Below are 22,799 nucleotides of genomic sequence, written 5' to 3' on the forward strand. Positions count from 1 at the left end.
GTCTGGACCTCTCTTTAAAAATACCAAAACCAATTATATAAGCTTGGGCATTTATAAAGGCAATGAAAATGAATACTTGAGGATTGAACTCCTGGAATTAATGGGATTTGGAATGATCTATCTCCAGTTTCCTAACCAGTTCAATGAGGCACAAATATAACTTCAAATATTGTTACATATTTATTATTTGACCTCTCATTTAGAAGAAGCAAAAGGTGGTGCATCTGTCTGGATCTGGTTATATGTGCCCTTTTGATTTTGGATTCTGTATTATTCTCTACTTCTCTTCAGTGCATTAATACTGGTCTTCGTTCTACACTGAGTAGCGGCAATTCAGGTTGGATTTGAATGATGCCTGCGTAGTATTTCGAGCACTTAGAATTTTCAGTTTTAATGTTGATGGTTGTTCAGTGCAAAGTAATTCCAGTAGAGACTTTTCATCAGCGACTTTTTCATAACTCTAAAAAGTTTTGTCTCACAGCTTTGTGAAGATGTTTGAAGTGCAATTCTTATGTCATTTAAAAAATGCCAAGGGTAGCTTCATGCAAAGTATTTCTGTGACTGTCTTAAGTACACTGCTACAGTAGTTTAGATGGAAACAATACAATTCATATTCTGGGAATTCTCTTGAACGTTCTTTTCCTATGAAAGACATGGATTTTAATATATAAGTCCGAGGTAGCCCCTCCACCCTCCCTAATTCATCTCGGATATTATAATCACAGTATAATTACATTCTTTCTGCCAGTTGGAACTCAGGCATTTGTTCATCTCCTTATTCATACATGTAATGTGTGTTTAATGTATGGTAGGTACTGTTCTAGGTGCAGTGAAAACAGAGACAAAACCCCTACTCTCATAGAGCTTATAATCTACAATGTGACAAGAAAGAGATAATTACCAAGCAAAAAAATAAAATAACATATGTGAAGGAGAGAAGATAATAAATGATAAGGAGAAAAATATAGCAAGGGACAGGCAGAGGGAGCAGAAGGGAAGCAGTGTGTCATTTTAGATAGGATAGTCAAAAAAAATTTTTGACCAACGAAGCCCTGCACTATTTGGAGGAAATATATTTGAGAAGAAGGCTTGATAAGTGAGAAAGCTTCAAGGAGGGAGCATGCCTGGTGTACTCAAGGTCCAGCAAGCAGGCCAGTGTAGCTGGAGTAGTAGGAGATCAGAGGAAGAGAAGTAGAGGTCGGAGAGAGCCATCAGTGGCACCAGGTCATGTAAGACCTCATAGGCTATTTTAAGAACTTTGGCTTTAATTCCAAGAGAGAAGAGAAGTGATTAGAGGATTTTTAGCAGAGAAGTGACATAAGCTGACTTAAGTTTAAATAGTAACCCTCAGATTGAAGAGGAGAAAAGACAGAGGAGGGGATGCTTTTGTAATACTTAGGTAAGAGATGAAATGTTCTAGACCCAGGCAACAGGCAGGAGAGTTGGATTCTGGATATATTTTGAAGATAGAGCTGACGGATTTTTTTTTATGGATTTAATGTAAGATAAGAGCAAAAGAGTGGAGTTAGGGATGAAGGTTGAACTCACCAGGAGAATAATGAGGGTTGAAGATTCATTAACGGAGAAGAGAGAGAAGGTAGGAAACAATCATCAAGGAGAGTGAGAGAGAGAGTAAGGGTAGCAGAGTGTGACTGCCAGGTAGTAATTAGGAGCCTACTCAAGGATCATGAGCAGCTAGCGTGGATGTGGGTTCTGCGGCCATACTCAGGCATGGACTCAGATGGAGTGTTATATACAACCAGGACTGTGGCTTAGCTAAGCATATGTAGTATGGACAGAGAAAGACAAGCAAACTGAGGATGTATATAAGGAGATGAATAAAATGATTTTAAAGATTATGCATGGAATGTAGTTCCACTGAGCAAGGAGAGAAACAGGCACTGTGAAAAGGTGAACGGACTCTAGGTGTAAGGTGTAGAAGGATTGTTCGAAATGGATCAGTAGATTGACAAGAGAGTAAGTTGTGGTCAAAGGGTCAATGTTTGTATTTGAGTTCTGAGAGAAGTTTTATTATTGAAAATGACAAGGTCTAGAGTGTGACCATGGATGTGAGGAGATGATGTAGAGAAAAGGAAAAAAATCCTTGGCAGAGAAATCTGGAGTTTGGGAAAAATCACCTTCAAAAATGTTGGAGAAAGCGGCAGTGAACTAGTAGCTAAAATCCTCCAGGATGAGGGAAGTGGTCTAGAACATACAGACTGATGATATCTGCAGATGTATGCAAAAGGAGGAAGAAAGTAGTTTGGAAGAACAATGAGCAGTAAAGAGCATTGGCACAGCTCCACCAAATTCAGTGGTTAAGTGAGGGGATAAATATCTATCACTTGAGTTGACTTCAGGGAAGTAGTGACTGTGGGTTATATTTAGAGTGAAAAGGTTAAGATAAATGTTCAGAGAAAAAATTTAGGATGCAGAAATGTTGCTAATAACTACATTCATGTTTTCCAGAGGACTCAGTGCAAGAGGGTCAGGAAATGAGAAGAGATCAGAGATGGAGTCAGGAAAGGTGATATAGAGAGGCACACAGGGGTTGCATTTGGAGGGATGGGGACTGACCTGGTGACTGGCACACACAGGGATAAAAAGCATTAGTTTAGTCTACATGGTCACAACCAGAGCATGATGGTGAGATTTGGAGGTCATCTGGGGAGAGATATAGTGGGCAGGGCATGTGGAGAATCTAGCCAGGAGCCTATAGAGTTCTGGAGTCCCACCTTGACTTCTACCAAGGTCAACGGAAGGGAGATCTTAATCCACATGTGTGTTCAATACAGCTCTTCAGTGGTGTACTTCGAGCAAATGCAGGTGGTATGTGAGATATGATGTAGATGCTATTCCTGCCTAATCATTTGTCTGCTCAGTTATTTTCTTTATGCCATTAAAAATCATCCCAGCTCCTTTGCAGGAGCTGAAATTTTGTGAACTCTTAGTCTAACACTTTCTTTGCTTACACCATAGTCTTTTCCTCCTTCTGTAGAAGTTTCCCAGTCCTTCCCCACCCCTTCCTACCCACGTGGATTTCTCCCTGTGTGTGTGTGTATGTGTGTGTGCGCGTGTTGATGATTGTAAAGGAGTAAACTGAATCTTACCATCGTTAGTCTTTTCAAGGCGTTTTGTCTTCTAGAATAAGAAGCAGGGGGAATAAAAGAAGAACTTATTTTCATATGGTAACTTTTTCAAAATGCTTAGAAATGAAGGAGATAGGTGTATGGAAGAGAATGTAGCAGTCGGTTCTTAGGAAGTGGTTGTCTGCTGAGCTGGGTATGGTCAAGACCTACCCATCTATAAATGAATGTGTACATGTGTACAACTTGATGTAGGCAATTCTTTTTAGTCCTATACTCAGTTTCTCTCCAGCCTCTTCCTTCAGAAATGAAAGGTCTTCAGGGTAGGATGAAAGAGTTCAAAATGCAGATACAAAAGCTCATAAGGGTACACCTTGGAGCAGGCAACCGCTGGCTCCCCCCTTCTACCACCCCCCTCCCAAAAAAAGACAACTTAAATGAAAAAAGAAAGTTCTTTGCGCAGGGCACTGTGACCAGTGGGGACAGTCTAAAATGATACCTTGTAGTGGTATGCAAAGTCTTTGCTGGGCTGAATGAAGAAGGTTTGAGAAAGAGATTTTTTAGAGAATTTATGGCATGATGTTTCTTTGAGGAATGAGTCGTGCCCATGGGAGGCAGAGGAAAGAAGTAGGGAGAGAAAGATACAATTTATTAGGGAGTTGAGAATATATTTTCTTATCCAAAGCAACTCTCACAACCCTGAGATCATGACATGAGCCAAAACCAGGAATTGGATGCTCAACTAACTGGGCCACTCAGGCACTCAAAAAAAAAAAATTATTGAAAAATAACTGACATACAAAGATTTTTGTTACTTTCAGGTGTATAATATGGTGATTTGACAATTCTATACGCTAAGCAATTCCCACCATGATAAGTGTAGGTACCAGCTGTAACCATATGATGTTCTTACAATATTATTGCCTATATTACCTATGCTGTATTTTTCATTTCATGACTTATTTATTTTACAACTGGAAATTCATACTTCTTCATCCCATTCCTCTACTTCTTTTTACTCTGGCAACCACCAATTTGTTCTCTGTATTTATAAGTCTGTTTCTGTTTGGTTTGGTTTTTTAGATTCCACATATAGGTGAACTCATCTCTGTCTTTCTCTGCCTTACTTCAGTTGGCATAATAATCTCTAGGTCCATCCATGTTTTTCCAAGTGGCAAGATCTCATTCTTTTTTATGGCTGAGTAATATTCCTTTTTATACATATACTCTACTGCCCTTTTAACAACACCTTTTAGTGAGATTTTTATGTGTCTCTGAAGAGGCACTAGATGATTATTAACCATTTGCATTCACAACTAAAGATTTAGCAATATGCAGAAAGGAATGCAAACCTCATAAAATAGGAACTTGAAACATTAGCAGCACAGGAAAATTAAGGGATTTAAAAAGAAGTTCATAAAATATACCATTATAAATATGGCTAACATTAAACTTAAGGGGAAGAGGCTAGCACAGACTTATATGACCCATGACAAGGAATGTTTATGAACTAGAGTTTAAGCTTCAGTGCTATTTAGTGAAAAAGAGCGCTGTGTTGGAAGGGACTGAGACCCAGGACTGGCATTTAAGAAGTATCCCATTTAATATCTAAGATATCAAATAATAGTAACTTTTATTGCATATGCTTATCACTGTGCTGCATACTTCATAATCTCAACATTCTTCTTTATCAAAAAGGGAGACTACCAGGGGCTCAAATTATACATGTGAAAACCCATTGTATTGTGCACACTCAGGAGACCAAAGTATCACTCTGACAGTTGCAGTTAGGTAGAATTTAATTAAGCTGTATGGCCATAATAGATGATTTCACTCAAACTAGAGTAGCTGGATGGACAGGTTTGGGGAAAGTTCTAACAAGTTTATTCCTTCCAACTTAATCAGGACTGTCACTGTTTCTTTCAGATAACTTATAATTCTGTGTAATACTGAGGAAAGTTCTGGTAATGCCTCCTTAAACATCTATTCTGCTTTCTAGATGGAAAGATCCAGGTTTTAACAGTTATGTTTACAAACCACCTGTTAAGGCAGTATTTCTTCTAAGTAGAGGGGAGACTTTTTTTTGGGGGGGGGAACACTGAGAATACATCCATATACTTCAGTTTGAAAAATACTGCATTAAAATTTGGGTGTTCCTGCAGTGATCACGTGGCAAGAATTGACAGTCATAAGCATGGTCAAGAAATTACTAGATGATATTTAATTAAATGTGATTATCCAGATGATCCAGAATATACTTCTATTAATTTTTATTTTTAGGTTGGCACTGAAATGAAAATGTCAAATAAAACACTCTCAGAGAATCCTGAGATCCTTAAGAACATATCAAGGGATTCCAGACTGAGAAAAGCCCTTTTAGATTAAGTGCTTGTCTCAGGATCTAATTTCCTCTTATACGTGTTAATGTTAACCAGCCTCAGATAGTGAACTTTTCCCGCTTGTGTTTTCAAAGGCTAAGAGATAGACATATTTGTACCTGATTTGTCCAAGCACTGACTACATTTATGGACAAATGTAGAATAACTGGATGAGTTAAGCAGACTCCTATATACCTTTGTATGGTACATACCATTCATTAGCTCACTCACTGTACAAACATTATTGAAGTATCCTTTTTCTTGCGCTAGGTACCATATTAAGTGTAGAGGTTACAGAGGTGAATAGGATTTGATTCTTGCTTGTGATAAACCTTGCTGGGAAGATAAGCAGAGAACATAAATACAATAAATTGTAAAAGGAACCAAACTTTGTGATTGCTCCGAGGATAAACTGACTATGCCAGCTTATGAGTCTTAGGCAATCGGAAATTGATACTAGAGGCAATTAGTAGGAATCATTTTATAATGATAGAAAGCAGAGTAATGGTGTGTTTCTTGGAAGACTCCTAAAGCCAACTTTATTGTTTGATGGCTCCTTCCTCACTCTCCCCATATTCTTTTAGAGTCCAGAACATCAAATTTGGCTTATTTTTAATAAAAATTGTAAAAAATGTGGAGAAAATTAGAAGTCATTGTAATTCTCTAACAACATTACTAGGCTTTTATGTGGATACCTTGAAATGTAGACTTGGTTCTTAGCACAGTTTGGAATGTTCAGTGAATGTTTTAATATGTGTATAATTGAAATTGAGTTGTTCTTTGTTTTGAATTTAAGCTTTCTCTATTCTATATTAAATTTAAAGTCTATACCATATTTTTATCTAAGCTTAATATCTAGTGTAAAGTGTTTGTACTTGTGCCTCCTTAGGAGGATAGGGGGCACCTGGTTGGCTCAATTAGTAGAGCAGGTGACTCTTAATATCAGTGTTGTAAGTTCAAGCCCCCTGTTGAATGTAGAGACTACTGAAAAATAAAAATCTAAAAACAAACAAACAAAAAGTAGGAGGATAGGGCACTGCCTGGAATTAACTATAGAACTTTTTTTTAGGTTCTGTTCTCTCTTCTTGCTTTCATTTCCTTAATATCCTGCCACTTTTTCCCTCTTGTACTTCAGTCTCGTCCTTGGGCCCTGGAGGCACATCTACTTCCAGGCCGCAGCACTGGAGAGTTCTTCCATTTCATTAATAATTTAAAAAAAAGAGTTACTGGTTGATTCGGATCCACACACCTTCCTTGCTTACCAGTTTTGAAAAATTCAATGTTAGAAAGACAAAGTCCAGGTTTTAAATGCCCTCTTTCAAGATGAGCTGACTGAAATATTAAGTGAGTCAGTGATAAATATACAAAGACAAGATTTATTCTCTTGGGTATTTTCTTTAAAATCTTCTGGAAATTACAGTCTCATTTCTTGTCCTCTGATCCAAGAACCACAGAATTTTATTACCATAAGAAATGTAAGGGATCAGCCATTCTAAACCCTTTCCTTGATTTTTACTTTAAATAAAAACTAGCTAAGCTTGACATGGATATGATAATAACATTCTAGAATGCATTATGGAATACCTTTCTAATTTTGACACACTTGTACATTCTATGTCTAGAAAGGAGATAATTTTTCTCCTTAACTACTGACTTATAATGAGAGACTGAGATATTTCCTATTCCACAGAATACCAAATAGAATTAATGAGAAACTGAAGTCTAAAGAAAGCTAAATAGGATTATAATATAGGGTCCATAGATTTTTAAAAGATTTTATTTATTTATTTATTCATGAGAGACAGAGGGAGAGGCAAAGACATAGGCAGAGGGAGAAACAGGCTCCCTGTGGGGAGCCTGATGCAGGACTTGATCCCAGGACCCTGGGATCATGACCTGAGCCAAAGGCAGATGCTCAATCACTGAGCCACCCAGATGTCCCAGATTTTTTTTTAATTGTAGGCATTAAGAGTATAATTTCTGAGCTAGAATCACCAGGTAGGGCAGCCCCGCTGGCGCAGCGGTTTAGCGCCCCCTGCAGCCCGGGGTGTGATCCTAGAGACCCGGGATCGAGTCCCGCTTCGGGCTCCCTGCATGGAGCCTGCTTCTCCCTCTACCTTTGTCTCTGCCTCTCTCTCTCTGAATGAATAAATATTAGAATCACCAGGTAGATCCTAACCTAAATATTAGAATCACCAGGTAGATCCTAACCCATAATATTTAATTGAAGATTTTTAAATGAGTTAATGGAATTAAAAGCTTAGAACCACACCTGACACTTAAAAATAAGTTATAATAAGTTTTAGCTATTATTTAAATACTTTGCTGCTGACTTTTAAAGCTAATATTTAAATCTCTTTAACCCATGACTATTATAAGTACCTCAAATAATTTTTTCTTTGAGCTTCATATAATGCTTTCCTTTAGCACATGTAAAGTCAAATATGAAAGGAATAATTTATCCATTATTTCTCATAAAAATTAGCCAAAGTAATGAGTCTGTGTGTAAACATTTAAATTAGGAGAGTTAAAGCTTTCAGTCGTAAAGTAGTAGCTCTTTGAATTATTGACAAGGATGATTACTAATGGACCAGGTTCCCATTTGTTTCCTAGGTTTCATTAGAACTGAAAATACTTTTTAAAGTAAATCACTTCTGCATGAATTACTAATTTCCCTAATCCAGGTAAACATTATATGTTAGACTCAAAAATGCTCAATTCAACTCATTCTATTTAACCAAATCTCGATGATAGAAAACAGGAGTTAGGAGTATGTGAATTTATTACTTCTTGCACCTAACCAGGAAATCATAAATATTTTACATTTGTATATTATTTTATAGATTTGAAATAGCATAAACATACATGATTTTATGTTCTTTTTAAAATAACTATCTGGAGTAGGTAGAGTGGGAAATTTCCCCGTTTTACTAATGAAGAAACTAAATCGTGTTGTTAGTAATGGAGAGAAGCTAGGAACTCAGGTTTTGCATTGCCACCACTGCACCACGTGGCCTGTCATAGCCTGGGTATGCATGCGGGTCTGCAGTGATTTAGCCCATATTCTCAAAGTGAAGAACTCTGTCGTGTCTCATCATCATCCTTCCTGTTTGCATCACAGCACTCATCTAAAATAGGAATTATTTAGTTCGGAAATTCAAACAAGCATACCATAAAAACCACTCCTCTCTTCGAATGGTCTTGGTGAGAGTCAGGTTTTTGCTTATTTGGTCTGAGAGGACATCTAGTTTCCCTAAGATGCCCTCTTGTCTTGGGTCTTGCCAAAACCTCCTTAGCTTTTTGTAGTCTAGAGTACTCTGTGTGCACACACACTCTCTCTCTGACACACATGTGTGCATGATTGCATATTGAAAAGTTTCACCAAAACCAAAGCCAAACAAAAAACCTCAAACAAAATCAACACTTGCTCATCCACAGTACACTCTATTTTTTTTTTTTAAGAGACAGAGAGAGAAAGCATGAGCAGGGTGAGGGGCAGAGAGAAAGGGAGAAGCAGATTCCCCACTGAACAGGAAGCCCTATGTGGGGCTCAATTCCAGGACTCCAGGATCATGACCCTGAAAGCAGATGCTTAACTGATTGAACCATCAGCTCCCAGGTCCTATTTTTCTTTATTCCACTTTATGTTTTAAAATGTTGATTGGCAATCCATTAAATAGATTTTATGACCTACTATGCATCATGACCTACATTTTGAAACTTGGCTTAGAACTTAATTATTTTAGCTTAAAAAACATAAATTTTTAAATTAGATCAAGTTTGGATTTTTGCTATTCCTATTTTGGTGTTGAGGATCTTTGAGGCAAAACACTTTACTTTTGAGAATTATGGGGTCCTTCTCTGTAAAATAGGATAATGTGATATGTTATATGTTAAATACAAAATATAATAATGACATATGTGTCATTAAGGTTTTCATTGTTTGATTTATGAAATATTTATTTCTCAGCCCTTATAACCTCTTCATCCCTCTTGATCTTGGTAAGATTTTGAAGGATTTTCACAACTCTTTCTTCTTCCAGGCTACCTCATAATCATGTCTAATGTCTCTAATTCTCTATATTTTGAGATAATACGGTAGAAAGATTTGATGGGGCTGGACAAGGGAGAAAGACCTTTGGCCCAAAAGGGAGCAACCAGCCAGAAGCACTACAGATTTCTGAGTGGCCCTGGATCATCCTGGATCTAAGGATGAAATGGAGATCTGGAAGTGAATTTTACAAAGTAATATTTTCAAAGCATTCTTTATCTAAGCATTTTCCCTATGAAATGATCAATGAGCTACCAAATCCTAAGTTCTATTGTAAATTAACAAATACCTTACTAAAATTCATCATTTGGGAATTACAAAGAAAGCCTTGAAGATCTGAGAATAACTCACTAATAAAATAAGTTTCCTCAGGGGTCATCCATAGTTTGATTTATTTTATTAAATTAGAAACCTTTGGAGACCAACCTAAAGCACAGTAAATCAGTTAAAATCAGTTAAAAATGACACATTATTTGCTTTGATGTTCCCAAAGTTCTAAAAACTGAATGAATCTTTAATTCCATGACAGTGAATAGTCTTAGTTTGGAACAACCACCATAGAAGAGGTAGGAAACGTGCAACTAGAGTATAGCTAGGTATAAGGAGTAGAAATTGGGTTAGGAATATATAAGAGGTTATTTTTGTTTTGAGTCTGCGTTCTTTTTCTCAACGTATAGATAATTTCTTTTGCTAATATCATTTATCTCAATGGAAGTATGAAATCATATTTCATGATTACTTGTATCTCTCTATGTGGGCATGTAGTTCCTCTTGAAAAGAAGATACTGGTTTAAGACATCTCTGACACAGGAACCCCATTCAGAGTGGGGGTGTGATGGAGATTGGAGGTCAAATTTCACTTTCTTTTTTCTATTACTGCCTTTTGTCCCCATTTGCTCTCCTTCGTTTTCTTCTAATATTTTTCAAGAATTCATGTATTCCAACTGCCTCCTTTCAAATATTTACATTTTAGTAGATTTAAGGAAGCTATGTAAGTTAGTTGTACTTTTCTGATATTCGTTGGACAGATTGGAGTACCCTAAACTCAACATGTGAGATTTGTAGGGATCCCTGGGTGGCTCAGCGGTTCAGCGCCTGCCTTTGGCCCAGGGTGTGATCCTGGAGTTCCGGGATCAAGTCCCTTATCGGGCTCCCTGCTTCTCCCCTCTGCCTGTATCTCTGCCTCTCCCCCTATGTCTATCATGAATAAATAAATAAACTCTTTAAAAAAAAATGTGAGATTTGCAAAGTAGAATAGCTAGAGATTTGAAAAAAAAAAAACATAGACAAGTATATGTAGCACAGAGATGATTTTCAATTGTTTAATAATAAATATTTTAGGGTACTTTGGGAGCAGAAAATATGTCACATGTCCCTTAGAACCTAGCACCTAGAGATGACCACTTGGTGGGTGCTAGACAAATACTTGTTGGTTATATATTTGTACTAAGATGCAAAACAGCTTAATGGATTTTTTTTTTTTTAAAATTTTTTTTTTTCATTTATTTATGATAGTCACACAGAGAGAGAGAGAGGCAGAGACACAGGCAGAGGGAGAAGCAGGCTCCATGCACCGGGAGCCTGATGTGGGATTCGATCCTGGGTCTCCAGGATCGCGCCCTGGGCCAAAGGCAGGCGCTAAACCGCTGCGCCACCCAGGGATCCCGCTTAATGGATTTTGATGCAAACATTTAACCTTTATGTATATTTAGCTTTATGTATGCTTACCTTCTTGAATCTGTTCTTCACCTTTTCCAGATGGACTGCTCTATTTCTTTTCTGTATGTGCCAGAAATGTACCTAATGCTTGAATGGCTCTATAATTTTTTGTTAAATGTCACATTTTTTTCTTTAATAATTTTTTAATTTTTTAAAGATTTTATTTATTTATTCATGAGAGACACAGAGAAAGAGAGAGAGAGAGAGAGAGGCAGAGACACAGGCCCCATGCAGGGAGCCTGACATGGGACTCAATCCTGGATCTCTAGGATCAGGCCCTGGGCTGAAGGCGGCGCTAAACCGCTGAGCCACCCGGGCTGCCCCTCTATAAAAATTTTTATTGGCTACCTGTTCTACCTGAGGTTTCATGCACTTCTTTTATATGATCATAGAAAAGCAGTCAATGGGCAAAATATTTCATAAAATCAACAAGAGAAATAGTGAAACAGCTTACTCTAAAATCTGATTATAAACAAAATGTTATAAAATTGCTTTATAAAATTTTAACAGAAGTGCTAAACAAAAAAAACTCTACCCTTTAAGATTGAGTAATTTGCATATGGTTGGGCTCCTGGGTGGCTCAGTTGGTTGAGCATTTGACTTCATTTCAGCTCAGGTTGTGATCTCAGGGTTGTGATAAGAAGCCCCACTCTAGCTCTATGCTAGGAGTGAAGCCTACTTGAGATTCTTTCTCTCACTTTGGCTCTTCCCTCTCCCCCAAATTTTTACACATGGTTGTTTCAAAGTAGCACTAAGACCTACCTTCCTCTCTCTTTCTTTCTTTCTTTCTTTCTTTCTTTCTTTCTTTCTTTCTTTCTTTCTTTCTTTCTTTCTTTTCTTTCTTTCTTCTTTCTTTTCTTTCTTTCTTCTTTCTTTTCTTTCTTTCTTCTTTCTTTCTTTCTTCTTCTCTTTAACTATTTGGTATATTTAGTCATTTTAATGATTTTCTTTAGAAATAGTGTTATCCAAAAGTTGTAGAATCAAAGGTGATACTTTGGCTGGGATTCACAGATCTACAAGCCCTTCCCCACAATACAAGCTCAATGAATATTTATTGATCATTTCAAAAGACTCAAATTCATATTATTTTATCAACATTAATTTACATAAAGCCAATAGCAAGGACTTATCTATAGTAGCCTGCTTTGATTGGTTCCCATTTAGTATGTGGTGACATTAGTTGGTAGGGTCAGCCCTGGGACTCCCAGGTACAGGAGGACCTACAGTCCTGGGGACTGGCACAGGCATCCTGGACAAGAGTAGCAAGGAATGCTTGGAGGAGATGGAGGTGGAGATTTAAGCAGAAATTTCTGAGGGTTATGGTACTAGAATCCCAGTTATTGTGCCTGCTGTACCCAAGGTCTCCATGGTAATACCCATACAGGTCCCAGCAGCTCCTGTGATTCGCCCAATTATTGTAACCAAAACATAACAGCAGGTCCAACAGACTCTTAGACTCATGTTTCTCCCGTGGTGAGTGGTTCACTTAGCTTTTGTCCTGGTGATTTGAGTCACATGGGCAGTCCAGGGGCTCAGGAAGCCCTGTTCTTATGGCATGCAGCTCTGGTTCCCCAGAGGACCCCTATCCTGCATCTGACCTTCATTTCCCATTTACTACAGAGAGCAGATTATGTTCTTCCCTCTGCAGCAGGTAGTCACCCCACCTCTTTCTATGCGGGCCCTCCCATTAGGTCCTTGTGGGACCTGCCTTCAATGGCTGGCTCCCACTTCCTGTCTCCATGGCTGCTCTAAGGCCTCCCCTGGAAGGGCCAACAACACCCCATGAGCTGTGCTTAGGCCTTGGCATTGGACCCGAAAGAGAATGAAGAGGCATGGTGGCAGCAGCAGCTGGGCTAAGGAAGACTAGTACATTGGTTGTGGTGGAGGCAGGAGGCACTCCAGGTGGTCCTAAAGTCATTGGGCTCAGCCTACCAGGGGGCCTGTCCATGCTTTTTCCTGAGCTTGAGCTTGAGCCCCACCCATTAGGAGTATGAGAGGGAAGCCTACTGCCCCCACTATGCCTTTCTGGATTCTTGTCTCCAAGTCCATGGACCTAACCGCCTTGCCTTGGCTTCATGGCTTTGGAGGTCCCAGAGCCTCTGGGTAAGGGCAAGAAGGAAAGAAAGCTAGAGAAGTTGAAATGCTACATTTGTTTGGCACCTGGGAGGATCCTAGCCTGCTGGAGTGGAATGCAGATGACTTCCACATCTTCTGTGGGGATCTGGGCAATGAGGTGAATGTTGACATCTTGGCACACACCTTCAGCCACTTCCCATCCTTTCTTAAGGCTAATGTGATCTGCGACAAGTCTGAGGCAAGACCAAGGGTTAGTCAGCTTTTGGACCCCAGCAACTATGCACAGACTATGTGTGCTCTGTGAAGTGAATGGGAAGTGGTGAGCTCGTGCCCCATCAAGCCTCACAAGAACAGGTGGAAGAACTGGAAGCTGGACGTGATGTGCAAGAAGCAGAAGGAAAGAAATCAGACCTAAGAGAGAGTCTGTAGCCAAGCACCTTCTCCCTCCCCTCCTGGAGGCTGGCTTCTCTCCACAGTTCTCTTTGGAAAACCCCCACCTATTCACCCACACTGCCGCCTCCAAACCAATTTCAATAAATTTACATTCATTTTTAAAAAAGGCTAAAACAATGGCACACAATTGTTGCTCATAAACATTTATTTCTTTATCATTGTCCTTGCATTTTCATTGTCACTATTATCATCATTTTTTAAATCAGATCTTTAGAGGGCAAAGAGGTTAAGTGATATGCCTAAAGTCACACATCTAGTTAGTAGCAGAGCGAGGACCAGATTGCATTTCTTATTTCCAACACCATGTTATTATTTCTGTAGTTGACCACGCTGTCTTTAAAAAGGGAAAACAGAAAGATAAAAGGAAGGGAAGAAAGAAAAAGAAAACAATTTCAGTGAGTTGCATACAAATGAAAAATATTTAACCTTTTAACAACTTTAAAAGGAAAGATTTCTTTTTTTCTTTTTTAATTTTTTATTTATTTATGATAGTCACACACACAGAGAGAGAGAGAGGCAGAGACACAGGCAGAGGGAGAAGCAGGCTCCATGCACCAGGAGCCCGACGTGGGATTCGATCCCAGGTCTCCAGGATCGCGCCCTGGGCCAAAGGCAGGCGCCAAACCGCTGCTCCACCCAGGGATCCCAAAAGGAAAGATTTCTAATCAATGCCAAGGATGATCTTCCAATATCTCATACAATTGTTTGTTTACTGTGTATTTATCTATTTTCCTCCAGATTTGCTTCATCAGAGTTAGAAAACCAACAGTTTTTATTCTCAAGCATGCTAAAGATATTAATTTACTGTTTAGACTAATGTTTCCCAGGTTTAATCAATTCTTAGATTTTCCTCAAGATTTTTTTGATTTTTAAATTATTTTCAATTTTCATCTAAGTTGTTTCCAAAGTGTTGGTTACTATGTTGAGCCAATGAGTAGCTAATTAGAATCAGCAACCATAAATATCAAAGCATAATTACTGTCTATAAATCCTGCGAGATAGGGAGTAATACATCAAATACAGTGAAAACACTTTGCATAATGCTGTTTTAAGATACAAAAGGTCTGAAGAATTTTGATAGTAATGTTTTGATGACACAACTCATGTACTGTGATTCTGATATCATTAAAAATGAAACTAAGCAACATAAAGGCAAAAGCAAGGAAAAGAGGAATAGAGAACCTTGTGGTAATTAATTCTGATGGATACTGAATTTATTCTGTGTTTCTTAGAAATTAGAGAAAAAGACAAGCACAGTGATTTATGCAGTTTTCCTAAGTTAAAGTTCAGTAAACAGAAGCCTTGAGGCTCTTCCTCTTACTAAACTTTTTCTGTTATTGAACTCAACAATAGTTAATCCAGAAAACCCATATAAAATAAACACAAGGGTATAAATGTTGCTCAAATGTACATTTCTTATATTTCTTTATAATATATAATGATGTTTTATAATTCAATGATCCATTTCTGTAGGGAATAGAGATAACATAATCCAGTACATTGTTTTGTGGTGATCTAACTGAATGTCTAATCTGATATTAATTTAAGGGAATGAATAGTTATTGTTTCTGTTAAATATGAGTTGTTTCAGAAGACTCTGGAACTGGAACTCAGTAAGCTGGAACTTTGGCTGGAACTCAGTAAGCTCATGATGCGTATTCTAATAAATACAGAGACTGACAATATTTTATGTTTTGGATATGTGCCTCAAATACTATATGTGTGGGAAGCACTATTGGGAGAGTCCTAGAACATGCCCTATATTTGCACCCAGATATAAAAATTCTGACTAGGAACACCTGGATACCTCTGTCGGTTAAGTATCTGTTTTTAGCTCAAGTCATGATCTCAGGGTTCAGAGATCAAGCCCCATGTTAGGCTTCTTGCTCGGTGGAGTGTCTGCTTGTCCCTCTGACCCTCTTCCTGTTTGTTCTCTTCTTCTCAAATTAATAAATAAAATCTTAAAAAAAAAAAACTAACTAGTTAGGTGTGTCCACTTCCTCATTCCCTGTACCTGACAAAGTGAAGAATATCTTACAACAAAATAACATCCATTGAAATGTAGGCCAGTATTACTATTTGACCATGGTAAGCTAAAGCATGTCAGTGTGGCTCCTGTGGGAAATTTGATTTTTAGAAACATGACCTTAGGGACTAACCAAAATGGGTTAACTGCAAAATATATTCTCTAAGAGTTAGCTGCGTTGAATTACTGAATGGGATTATTTATCACTTTTCATTTAAACATGATTAACTTATATGTTAGCTTATATTCACAAGATAAAATAGTTTTTGTTTAAGTCTAGTTGATACTGAGTTGCTTTTCCTGATAACAATCACTCACCATATTCAATTGCTTATTAAATCTATTGAAATTCTAGAACCAAAAAATTAAGCATAATGCAAGTTGCTTGTCTTCTTTTTCCTACAGCTCATTCAATAATATGAGAGCAATAATATGATAGTCCCAATTTGGTTGCATTTTAAAAGAAGGCAGATTAAAAATTTATAGCATTTATAACTAGAATGTCATGCATCATGTCTTTTTAACTACTCTAGTTTTAGTAGTATTAGTATTACAGAAATCTTAAAAATACACATATATCCTGAATTCATTATACATGTTACATACAGTTTGGTTTCTGAACAATTCCCTCATATGGAAAATTTTAATCATATTCTTGACAATGTTTTCAATAAAATGCAACTGCATTTCAGTGATTTGTAGCAGGATCTTTTTGCCTCCAAAAATGGTACTTTTTCATTGGAAAAAATTTTTAACATAGAGCATCAACCTTGTAATTTTTTAAAAAATATTTTATTTATTTATTCATGATAGACACACAGAGAGAAAGAGAGGCAGAGACACAGGCAGAGGGAGAAGCAGGCTCCATGCCGGGAGCCCGAAGTGGGACTCGATCCCGGGACTCCAGGATTGTGCCCTGGGCCAATGGCAGGCGCTAAACCGCTGAGCCACCCAGGGATCCCACCAGCCTTGTAATTAATTGAAAAGAAAGCTAGCTAATTTTTGAGGAAATGTTCTATTCTGTTTTGTGGATTTAAGTGTTTCTTTGGTGAAAATAAAGTCAGCTACATTTTTAATTCATGAAAAGAAAGCTGTGGAGGAAACTAAAATAAATAGTTTGTCATTGGAGTCCTCCTTAGGATAGCTTCACCTAAATACGTTTAACGTAAATATATATTTGAACTTTATAACTTTTCAGACTATGTCAGCTGTATTCTATTTGAGATAGTGTCTTGTTAGCTTTGTCAATTTTTTAGAAAAAGTTTTTGTCAATGTTTATTAAAACATGAAAATAGAATATCTGTATTCTAGTGGTCTGGTCTACAACAAGTTAAACCTTTCAGCTGAGCCTGATGCTATAGAGTGAAAGGAGAAAGACTCTGCAGAAGGGAAATTAAGAAGAGTATTGTAAATCCTCTAAACATCAGAGTTGGCCACTCATGGAATTGAAGAAAATTTTACCCCTTTTATTCTTTTTAAAGATTTTATTTATTTATTTATTATTTATTTATTTATTTATTTATGAAAGAGAGAGAGTGCACGCTTATACACGAGTTGGGAAAGGGGCAGAGGGAGAGGGACGGATAATCTCAAACAGAATCCCCGCTGAGTGCAGAGCCCAATGTGGGGCTTGATCTCAAGACCCTGAGATCATGGCCTGAGCCAAAACCAAGAGTCAGACACTCACCCCACTGAGCCACTCTGGCACCCCAATATTATACCTTTTAAACATCTTAATTCTCAAACTTACCTATTTTAAATTAATAGAAAATTATATTCAGAATGCCACTGTTGAGATCATTTTCAAACGTCTAGACCACCCATTTTAAGCAATACAGGATTGGTGATTAGTTAATAATGCTTGACTCTTTATAAAAATAAAAAACAAACAAACAAACAAACAAAAAACCAAAAAACTTGTAAACAAGAATACCTATAGACTGATCCCACATGAAGACCAGATTCAGGCCATTGTACCTTAGAGAAATTGACCATTGGGGAGCCATTTTTCCAGTTCACATTTTTTAAAGATAAAACTGCTTTCAAATCTGAAACTTTGGCATGCAAACAGTGATATTGCTGGTAAATGTTTAACAAATGGCTCTTAGGGTGGGAGGAAAAGAAGTCTTGATGCATATTATTTGTTGATTCGCATAGTAAAGCATTTCCATGACAGGATAGGAAGGTGTGATACTGAGAAATATTAAATTAAGGAACTAAAAGAGAAATCACTGGCAAATATTGAAAATGGTGAGGAGATGCTTTATTATTCTTTTCCCTCCCCTTCTCCTTTTTCAAGTGATTGCAGCTCAGAAGCCATAGGTTCAGTCTGAGAAAATCTTGTAACGGGTGCAAGGGTATGAAAATACCTGACTTTGGGTATCCTAAATAGATTAGGTTTTGACATTCATCCCTGACAAAATCCAAAAGTAGAGAGATGAGTGGGGGTGAAACAAGAAAGGGATGTATTTCAGAGAAGCCAGAACAAGCAAGACAGCAGGCCAATGTCTCAAAGACTGTCTCCAGAGTGCTAAAAATACTTCTAGATTTATATAAGAAAAATGTGAGACAGAAGTGGGTGGGTGCATGTAGATGGGCAGTAAAGGTCAGGTCCATCATTGTCGAGGGGTCAATCATGCCAGGTCTCACTCATGTCAGATCAGGCACTTATATTGCTTGAAGGGTAATTTCAGTTCCCTATCACGGGATGCTTTGCCCACTAAATCGTTTGCCTGAGTTTAAAGATAAGCCGGAAAGAACTTAATGAGTTAGAAAGTACAGACTGAGGTCAAAATGGAGGTGGTTCATGTCCTGTCTTCCTTCCTTTCTTTCTTCTTTCTTTCTAAATATTTTATTCATTTATTCATGAGAGACACAGAGAGAGAAGAGGCAGATAATAGTTCAGAGGGAAAGCAGGCTCATCACAGGGAGCCCAATGTGGGACTCGATCCCAGATCCCAGGATAATGCCCTAAGCTGCTGGAGGCAGATTCTCAACTGCTGAGCCACCCAGTAGTCCCTCAAGTCTTCTTTCAATTTGATCTATTTAGGATGGTTAAAGGACTCTGAAGAACATAAGATAAGAAATCCTCCAGGGATGCCTGGGTGGCAGTGGTTTAGAGCCTGCTTTCGGCCCAGGGTGTGATCCTGGAGTCCGGGGATGGAGTCCCATATCTGGCTCCCTGCATGGAGCCTGCTTCTCCCTCTGCCTTGTCTCTGCCTCTTTCTCTCTGTGTCTCTCATGAATAATTAATAAAATCTTTTAAAAAAAGAAAGAAATCCTCCATATTCCCTCAATTGGGAATTTTAATTAACAAGTTAAACTTTTATTTTAAGTTAAATAAATATTGACACCAGATAAAATAATTACTAAACAGTAAACATGATCCACTGAGAAAATTCTAATGGGGCATAAAAGTTAATGAAGATAAATATTTTTTTTCAAAAACTAAAAGAGAATTGCAGAAGAACAAATCAAATGATTCCCCATTCTAGTCTTGAAGAGGAACTTCATAAAGAATGGGTCAACAAAGGGTTGGGGGTGCAGCTGCCTGAGTGGCTCAGTCAGCAGAGCATGGAACTCTTGATCTCAGGGTTACGAGTTTGAGCCCCATGTTGGGTGTAGAGATTATTAAAAAAAAAAAAAAAAGAAAGGAAGAAAGAATGGATCAACACAGATGTCATATATGGAGAGGTTTTGTTATTTGAACAAGCCAATGTTTGCCCCTCAAGTAAGAATGCACTGAATTGTATGGCATCAGATTTTAGAAAAAAGAAAATGTAACCAAACCAACGTGAGTTCTCTCCTTGGTGAGTCACAGATATACCAGCTGGAGTTGTTGCACGAAGTAAACTTTATTTGCAGCAAATAGGGAAATTATGGGCAATAACTTACACAGTTGTGACTTCACTAGCATGCATTCCTTTTATTTAGGGTTAGAATGACTAGATAGAAAAGCCTTGTCACTGTATGTAGAGGCAGGTGTAAGGCCATGTATGCACCTTAAAGAAAAAAAAAAAGGAACCGTGCCTGTTTACGCCTTGTATGTTATGTAAATGAAGCTTGTACTCCTCTTTGTGTGGAGACGTTAGCATTATAATGAGGTAAATGTAGTTATCAGTCATTCTAGAGGTCACTCAATGGTCCCAGGCTTGAGTCAGGGGTTAAGCACAAACTGGTCTGGGTGATCTGGGCCAGCTGGAGGTCTTGGCAGGCAATTCCATAGCTGAGAAGTGGTTTTGGTTTCCAGTTGCCTGAGTTAAGAGACAAGCTGTAAGGAAGAGCTTACAGGAAAATGTGGGACAAAGGTTGGTGGGTACAAGTGGATAGGAAGTAAAGGTCAGATCTTGGGGTCTAGCCGGTGACAATGACAATTCCAGGGCAGAAAAAAGTCCAGTTGTCCTTTGGGTAGGCTTCAAGCCCCTAGGAAAAATATCCCCAAACCAGTCATCTCTAATCCCATTTGTACAAAAATCCCGATCTATAGAAAGCTTATAAATTCTAGAGTCTTTTTCTTTCCAATATATTAAATAGTTTTGATTATTTGTTAGGGTGCCTGAGTGGCTTAGTCAGTTAAGTGTCTGCCTTCAGCTCAGGTCATGATCAGGTCCTGGGATTGAGCCCTGCATCTGGCTCCCTGCTCAGTGGGGAGTCTGCTTCTTTCTCTGTGCCTCTACCCCTTTAACCCCTGCTCATTTTTTTTCTGTCTCTCAAATAAATAAATTAAATATTTTAAAAAGTAGTTTTGATTATTTTCAAATGTAATCTTTACCAAAATATTCCCTCTATGCTCTCTTTAGGTTTATTAATTTATCCAACAGTATTAATGGAGTAGATACTATGCGTCAGACATGGGGTGGGCTGAGTGTTATGTAAATCACCTGGTTAGATGTCTCAAAGGTCCTTTCAAACTCTAAGGTAGAAACTTCACATGGAGGCAGATGCAAAAATTGAGGAAAATGAAAGGCAACTTCTTACACTAAACATCTGAAAATGAGGGACACCTTGGTGACTCAATGGTTGAGCATCTGCCTTTGGCTAGGGTCATGGTCCCCTGGTCCTGGGATGAAGTCCCATATCTGAGCCCTCTGCAGGGAGCTTGCCTCTCCCTCTGCCTATGTCTCTGCCTCTCTCTCTCTCTGTCTCTCATAGATAGACAAATTTAAATAGATAAATTCTAAAAATCTTTGAAAATGAAAAATTCTTTAAATATTAGTTCGTTAGGGGGAGCCTGGGTGACTCAGTCAGTTGAGCATCCAGTTCCTTCCAATTCCACTCTTGGTTTCAGCTCAGATCATGATCTCAGGGTTGTGAGATTGAGCCCTGTGTGTGCGCCAGACTCAGTGAGGAGTCTGCCTGAGATTCTCTCTCTCTCCCCCTCTGCCCTGCGCTCTCTCTCTCTCTCTCTCTCAAATAAATAAATAAAATATTTTAAAAAATATATAAATAAATATTAGTTTGCTAGGCCATCTAACAACTCACAGTGATTGGAACATTTGTTTCTTACTGACTGAAATAGCAGATCCAACTCCAAAAACACTTATGTAATGGTCCATGACAGTAAAAGATTTCTTCCTATAAGCAACTTAAGAAAACATCAAATGTCATGCTGAAAAGTATATAAAATAAAAAGATATCAGTAAAGTTAAAGGCTCTAAAATATCAGGTTAATTATCTCCTTAAAAATTCCTACCTTATGATCACTGCTTTCCCTTCGTTATGTCAAAATAAGTTTACCATTTGTGAAGTAGTTTAGGTCTACTTAAATTAAGTACTTCCTGTTACCAAAGAGATTGGTTGTTAAATACTTTTTTTAAAGATTTTATTTATTTATTAATGAGAGAAGCAGACATATAGGCAGAGGGAGAAGCAGTGTCCCTGTGGGGAGCTGGATGTGGGACTAGATTCCTGGACCCCGGGATCATGACCTGAGCCAGAGGCAGATGGTCAACCATGGAGCCACCCAGACTCCTCACTGAGCCTGGAGCCCACAAGGGGTCAATCTCACAACCCTGAGATCTGAGCTGAGATCTGAGCTGAAACCAAGAGTGGAATTGGATGCTCAATTCCAAACCAGCCACCCTGATTGTTGAATAATTAACTCAGAAAACAACTTTGGTCTGGTAAAGGGAGTGGAAAACAATTTTTATCATTTATGTGAAGTTAACACAGTTAACATTATTTGCATGTTGGTAGAACACAGGAATCATAAAACTATCTTTTTCAAGTTTTTGTTATATTGTTGATTCATTTGCTAAATTTTCTAGGAATAACAAATTTTGAAAGTACTTAAATTCTAATAATTTTGTGCTGGTGAATATATAGAAACTGTGACATGCATGTATTGATAGTGCAACTATATTGGCTACTCAAAGTTAAGTTTTGTTGAAAAACCAGGACCATGTTTTGCAGGAAGGAAAACAAGTATTACTTTATTTTTGAACCAAATATAAAGCCCTGAATGCTTTCCATAAGAAAATCATTCAGTGTAAAATATACAGTGACCACAAACAGGAAATTTGCCAACTAACAATTTGTATATGTATTTGGTTTCCTTATATGTGTTCAAAAACAAAATTCAACTAAGTAGATTTGAAGATCTAATTAGCTTTATCATATAGTTAATGAAATGGCCAGCATCCCATCTAGGAGCTCTAAGGAGTGGCACAAAAATGGAACTTTTTTATAGGAAGGACAGTAGGGCAAGAAAGTTACTAGCAAAAGAAATGTTCCAGGCAAGGTCATTTTCCCTTAAGGAAAAAACAGGGGGGTCTTACCATTTAGATTACCTCATCTTCCTTTGGGGAATGGAGAGGGCCCATGTGACAGATTACTTCATTGGCACTGATAATAAAAGTCCAGATTGACTGGTTAAGTCACTTTGGGGAGAGGTCAATATAGTGTATGTAGATACCATTTTTAGTTAAATTGTCAAAGAGTTTTTTCAGTGCTATGATGAGTAATTTTTCAGGAATCTAGATAGATGTGAATCAGATATTACAGTCTTATCA

General features: G+C 38.0%; 1 protein-coding gene and 1 pseudogene across 1 annotated transcript in view; both read left to right on the top strand.

The window, feature by feature from the left end:
* ANK2 (ankyrin 2) overlaps positions 1–22,799 on the top strand; it is a 229,977-nt gene that overhangs the window by 38,716 nt on the left and 168,462 nt on the right.
* On the top strand, positions 4,576–13,814 carry LOC112671729 (RNA-binding protein 42-like; annotated as a pseudogene).

The sequence above is a fragment of the Canis lupus genome, chromosome 32 (assembly GCF_003254725.2).
Source record: "Canis lupus dingo isolate Sandy chromosome 32, ASM325472v2, whole genome shotgun sequence".
NCBI lineage: Eukaryota > Metazoa > Chordata > Mammalia > Carnivora > Canidae > Canis > Canis lupus.